Source organism: Cibotium barometz, chromosome 16, assembly GCF_041138505.1.
Source record: "Cibotium barometz isolate CiBa-2024 chromosome 16, ASM4113850v1, whole genome shotgun sequence".
Lineage (NCBI taxonomy): Eukaryota > Viridiplantae > Streptophyta > Polypodiopsida > Cyatheales > Cibotiaceae > Cibotium > Cibotium barometz.
Window position 1 is genome coordinate 32,891,856 of NC_141061.1, and position 6,145 is coordinate 32,898,000.

The window sequence follows — 6,145 nt, forward strand, 5'->3', positions numbered from 1 at the left end:
AATAACTTTTTTAAAAGTTGATGTAATGCATTACTTTTGCATACAAAAACAAATCTTGTTAAAGTTAATCCATTGCATCAACTTTGCTACACAAACTTGATGTTGTGCATCAACTCGATACACAACATTAAGTTTGTGTGGCAAAGTTGATGCATTGTGCATACACAAATGAATTTTCTTAAAGTTGATGCATTGCCACATAAACAAAGTTTTTGAAAGTGGATACCACTTTGCATACACAAACAAATTTTTAAAAAGTGTGCTACAACAGAAGCCTCCAACTAAAAAAGACAAGAAGTCACTCTTTCAAGAGGAATAAAAGTGCCCACAACACGTTCTTGTGCACCTTGCAAAAGCTCAGTAAGAGAAAGCAAGACACCTTCTAAGAAATGCTCCTCCAACCGAAGGAGATGAACTGGAAGAGTTTTTTCTTCCTTGACATAGCATCCTATAAAGTGATTTGTGGGGATGTAAATAATCTTCTGAATATTATTCCAAATAAAGACTACATTGTTATTTTATTTTCTTTGCATACACAGCAACCAAACGGATTGAAAGGTCTGAGCTGTAATAGCACCACTGGTATGTTGATGAGGAATCTTTTTGTCATATCCCCTGCATAGTGTGCAGAAAAATTAGAGACATTAATGAAAGCCTAATCTGTTGGTGAGCAGCAAATCTAGTTCTACTATTATCTTAGATGCAAGAGCAAGCAACAAGTTGAAACATATGTGTGCAACATCTCTTTCTAACACATACCTTACTTTTGATACTCCTTCAAGGTACAAGAGAAGAATTCGATGAAGAGCCTTCAGCAGGTCCCACACTTATGTTAATGTCACGTGCACGCCCGTGTGGCTAATCTTCGGCATGAACATTCTTAATCCTTGATTAGGCAATAGTTAAGTAGCATCAGAAGCATCAGCATAAGCATCATCATGGGTATGCATAAGAGCCCGTCGGCAGTCAGGTTCTAGGGCATGGCAACAAGTGTGACAAGACCAGCAGGCAGATAAAGCACAGCAATTATTCAGCATTCATTCATGGTTCATGTCCACAGTAGGCCGACAGCCTTTGGTAGTTGGCCGACTGCTTCCCAAGAGCACATATAAGCATTCAGTCATAATTCAGTAAATCATTCAGTTCATTCAGCATTCATTCATTATCAGCATCAATAGAAGCATGTAGAAAGGTGCCAGAAGGTCAACCCCTTGGGGTTGACCAAGGCCTACACATGTACAAGCATTCATCAACCTTTTTGTATAAAAAAAGAAAACCCTGACACCCAATCTCTCTCTTCTTCTCTCTCCTCTTATCTTAATTATGTTTAAATCAGCATCTTTGTCATGTGCATCACAGATGCCATGGACATTTCTAGGGCTAAATCCAGAAGGGGCAAGCAGATAAAGATTATGAACCCAGTAGAAGAACCAGGATGATGGAGCACAGAGCACAGAGCACCTCTGCAGTGTAGACTGAAGCAAGGCTTGGAGAAGAACCAAAGGGGATGCTGTCGGCTGCTCACAGAACCAGTCGGCTGAGTTAGAAGACATGGGCAGCATCAGGCGCATCATAAACCAAGCAGCAGATCTAGTCGGGCAGGTTTGATCATCAGTCGGGCAGCGCTGCATATATGTATGGACATGGAACTGGCCGACCAGCAGTCGGCCAGCATAAAGGGGGGTCAAAGACCCATATAAAAAGGGACAAGTGCTCATGATTTCAATCATTCTCTCCCACTAGGGGATTGGATCATAGGAGGTCCCATAGGGGACAGATTTAGGGGTTAACAACCTTTTTATGAAGGCAGCCCATGGCTGCAAGGATATGTACCTTTTTGTACCATAGTATATACTGAAATTCCAGCACTTCTCACTCTCTCTCTCTACTCTCTCTCTACCTGCGTTTTTGCATCAGATGGTGTGTTTTTGCATCAGAAGGTTTCCAAGAGTGTTTAGGGCTGAAAGAAGACTCCCAGAGCTTCCGCGTGTTACAATCTTGTTCTTAATTAAGCTTAGGGCTGTGTATCTGTATCGCACATGCAACAGTTAATGAGGGGTTCACCAACCACTTGTGTGTGAGAGGGAAACTGATGTTGATCAATAACTATTCTTCCCTATATGCAGCCCCAATGTGTATGTAGGAGTAGATGAAGATGTTAACCTGCTATAACACTCTGTATGCAGCTATAAATGGGCCCTTTTAGTTTTTCAAACTTTACATTTTGAAAATATCAAATTCTTTGCATAAAAAAGGTGAAAATGAAAACGATGTTTGATTTTAATTCTGATAATAAAAAGGTATGAATTGAAGGTTTTTTGTGATTACTTTCATGGTGTCCATATATAGGCCCCTTTACCTGGAGTCTCCCGGAGCACAATAAAGAAATCTTCACCTTGCGCAAAATGAATGTACTGTGTCAAGCAGATTGGAAATTGCCTTGAATATGTAGTGCATACTACGACCATAGAATGGTGTTCAAATTTCAATCATAGGATTACGAATATATCTGTCAGTTAGGGTCTTTACAGACATATTCCCTGCCCATTAAAAAGGGAGATCTCACCTGCCCATCCCTCACGAGTGGGGATCTGCCGTCCAACCCCCCATGCCCACCCATCCCTTGATATGTGTGGGAGATGTCTATAAAGACCCTTAGTGTAGCTGTCTATGTAAACACTTGGGATGTGAAACTTGTCATTCCTCACCATGTCAACAGTTTTTTGGAATGAGCCACTGATATAGTAGCACACCCTTTAAAGGGCTTGCGAAGGAAATTCCAAAAGAACAATTAGACATATGAAAATACTTTTCTTTTTCATAAGCTATCATGACATCAACAGGTACTATTGCCCTCCGAGCCCAGTGGTCTGATAGTGCACTAGCAATAACAATGCCCAAAGGCCAAAAAAAGCCTCTCTGTTACAGGTGCCATTGCCTTTTCAGGTTCTAGTTGCACTCACATAAGGCCATTTTTCGGTTTTGACAGCACCGAGGTCCTTAGAGACCCATACAAAAAGTGGCATGATGTCCTGCACCCTTCTAAAGAGACAACTTTCTAGTACGGCATCCATGAACAATCCTTTGCATTGGCACTTCGAAACATGGATTATGGCATTCATTGACACTTAATGCCTTATCCTAACCCTTGCAGGCTGCTGTGGTACGAATTGACGGGACATGGACACAATCAGGGAAGGGAGTACAGCCTAGGACAAATCCCCCCCTTCTTTTCCTCCACACAGACTTGCACACACACATGCCGAGCACACAAATGCACACATACACATGCATTGCTATGTAAAAGGGAGTACAGCCTAGGACAAATCCCCCCATTCTTTTCCTGCACACAGACTTGCACACACACACACACGCGCGCACGCCAAGCACACACATACACATACATTGCTATGTAAAAGGAGCCTCCATAGAGTGCCCCATCATCAGGCAACTATACGAACAAAAGTGTGTAAGGTGTAATATATGGGAGAGTGGAACACACGCATGATAGGCAAAGCCATAATAGATCACACCCAAGTACATTTACCAGATTAAAAACACTGAGAATTTCCAAACCTGAAGAAGGTAAGTAAAAGGATTTTATAGTGGAAGACAAACCTTAGGAAGTTCCAGCTTGGCTGCAAAGGAGAGCCCCAAGGCAACGCTGTCCAGAAGGAAGCCTAGGCAGAGCAGGAAGGTGCCCAGTTCCTGGTTGTGGCTGTCTTTCTTCTCCATTTCTGATCAGCACACGCAGTTGTCGAAGTCTTTGTCCCGTTGCGATCATGCAGTAGACTTTGTCTGAATACCAAGTCTTTGCGCGTTACGCGCCTTTATATGGACAGGCGGGCGCCGGGCAATATGGGCATTGGGCAGCATGTCTTTTCCCACTTGTAGCATCCTTCAAGAATGGATTATAGGTGAAGACTCACTTCCGCGGGAAAGGGTTCTTATTCAGACATGCTCCACATGAGATCGCGGGAACGATATCATAGTAGCCGAGATGTCTTTCTACCATTGGTAGAATCCATATACCTAATCGCTTTGTGGCCAGTGGGGGTGCATCAAACCCAAGTTGTTCTTTCGTGTTAGATACAACGATAACGTAGTAGCCGAGATGTCTTTCTGCCATTGCACTTCACGTGCTATGTGAACGCCAACCTCACCGCCTCACAAGAAACTTCAAACATAAGGCGAAACAATTTAATCCATTAGTCCTTGGTATAACTGCAGTCAATAGACCTCCATACTGGATGAGTTTGGTCAAGAAGAACGAGGTGTCGAAGGTGTAGCGAAAGGACTCATTCGCCCCAATTTCTCACCATTTTCTTCTCTGGTTTTGCTAGTTAAGAAGAAAGATGGTTCTTATCGAATGTGTGTAGATTATAGAGCCTTAAATAAAGACGAAGATGTATCTAAGACTCGTCTAAGACTACTGCTCCTAATCGTTTTGGCCATTCGGAGTACCTTATTATGCCATTTGGGCTTACTAATGCACCAGTCACATTTATAATGTTACTGAAAAATGTCTTTAGGCCATTCATGGGTAAATTTGTGGTGGATTTTATTGATGAACCTAGGATGATGATAGTTTCATTATCGTCCATGACAATAACATTAATAGTGATATATCCCCATGATAGTACCGATAGGGCCACATTATCCATGACAAAGTGCTACATCCCCATGATAATGCCGATAGGGCCACATTGTCCATGACAAAGGGCTACATCCCCATGATAACGCCGATAGGGCCACATTGTCTATGACCAAGGGCTACATCCCCATTACAAAAGGCTACAAATTGCAATAGGGTATACGTCCTCATGTTTCATTAATAGAAATAGGGATGCTTGCAGTAGGGCATACTGTAATATAATGTCCCCATGTTCCATTAGTAGAAATAGGAATAATTGTAGTAGGGCATACTACAATATTATGTCCCCATGTTCCATTAATAAAAATATGAACACTTGTAGTAGGGCATAATACATTATTACATCCCCATGTTCCATTAATAGAACTAGAGATGATTATGGTAGGGCATACTATAGTATTATGTCCCCATGTTCCATCCATGACAACTACTCTAGGAAGACCTATATTAAGAAACCAAGAGCTAGTGTTACTCCTTTAAAACCACCTTTTGCACCTAGATCTCCATTTTATGGATTGGTAGCGACAATCCTAGTTACAATAGATATGTTGAGATTACAGAAAGAAATAGGAAAGGAGGTAGTAAGAAACATTTGAAGGAGTCATAAGAAGTAACCAAATCAAGCTAGCTCAAGTGGCTAAAAGGATTCACATGTTTCAAGGTGATACAAATCCAAGGTAGCATTTGGGATTCTGTGATCAAGTTTGTGAAATGTAGAATGATTTAGATGATTGGACTAAGGTCAGAGCATTTAGTCTCACTCTCGATGGAAGAGCATGTGAATGGTATAGATATCTAAAAGATGAGGAAAAGGTTACCTTTGAAAATTTTCCCTCTAATTGCTTTCACATGTTCTAACATGTTCCTTGTCAGTAATATCCAACCATGAAAGCTTTCTTCAAGGTGTTGAAGTCCCCTTGTCTTTAGTTTTAAGGATCAAAACCACTGGCTTACTTTGCCTTTCATTGACTCACCTTGATTTGGTCATCTACTCGAACGTACCAAATTTGATTGAACATCTCTAAATACAATGGTATTAGGACAATAGTTCCATTAAAATTAGTTCAATTCCTATTTTTACTCTCTAGTGGTCTAGGTCCATGCATAGGTGCCTGAACCCCTCTATATTTTAATTACTAATCTTAGCATATCTTTTAGTCAAACCTCTTGCTGTGGCATTCTATGAAAGGATTATCCTTTTTGGGTTATGAGTCAAGGGCTTCTTATCCTATTTTTCTTTCACTAGAGTTGTTATTAAAACACCAAGGTGGTGTAACTCAAATATGACTCAACTACATATCAATGGTGGTGGATGGGGCTTAGAAGGTGGTCCCTTTATTGGTGGACGGTGCTTGGGATTCATTGTCGTTTGATGAACTTTTAAGGAATATTTGGGTGGGAAAGGATAATATTCATGTACTCGTACTTGATTTTATAACTTGATTTTGTAAAAAAGAAAATGCAAAGGGTGTAAGCAACTTGCTCTCAAGG

General features: G+C 41.0%; 1 long non-coding RNA gene across 2 annotated transcripts; it reads right to left on the minus strand.

Annotated features, from left to right (window-relative positions):
• Positions 1 to 283: 283 nt before the first annotated feature.
• On the minus strand, positions 284 to 3,979 carry LOC147630571 (uncharacterized). 2 transcript variants are annotated; one of them, XR_015267674.1, is made up of 3 exons: positions 3,619 to 3,979; positions 760 to 858; positions 284 to 615 (listed from the first exon to the last, which is right to left on the minus strand). It is a non-coding gene; the product is annotated as an uncharacterized LOC147630571 (long non-coding RNA). The 2 variants fall into 2 exon arrangements; XR_015267675.1 differs by having other exon boundaries at positions 760 to 1,089; positions 3,619 to 3,967.
• Between the last annotated feature and the right edge of the window lie 2,166 nt (positions 3,980 to 6,145).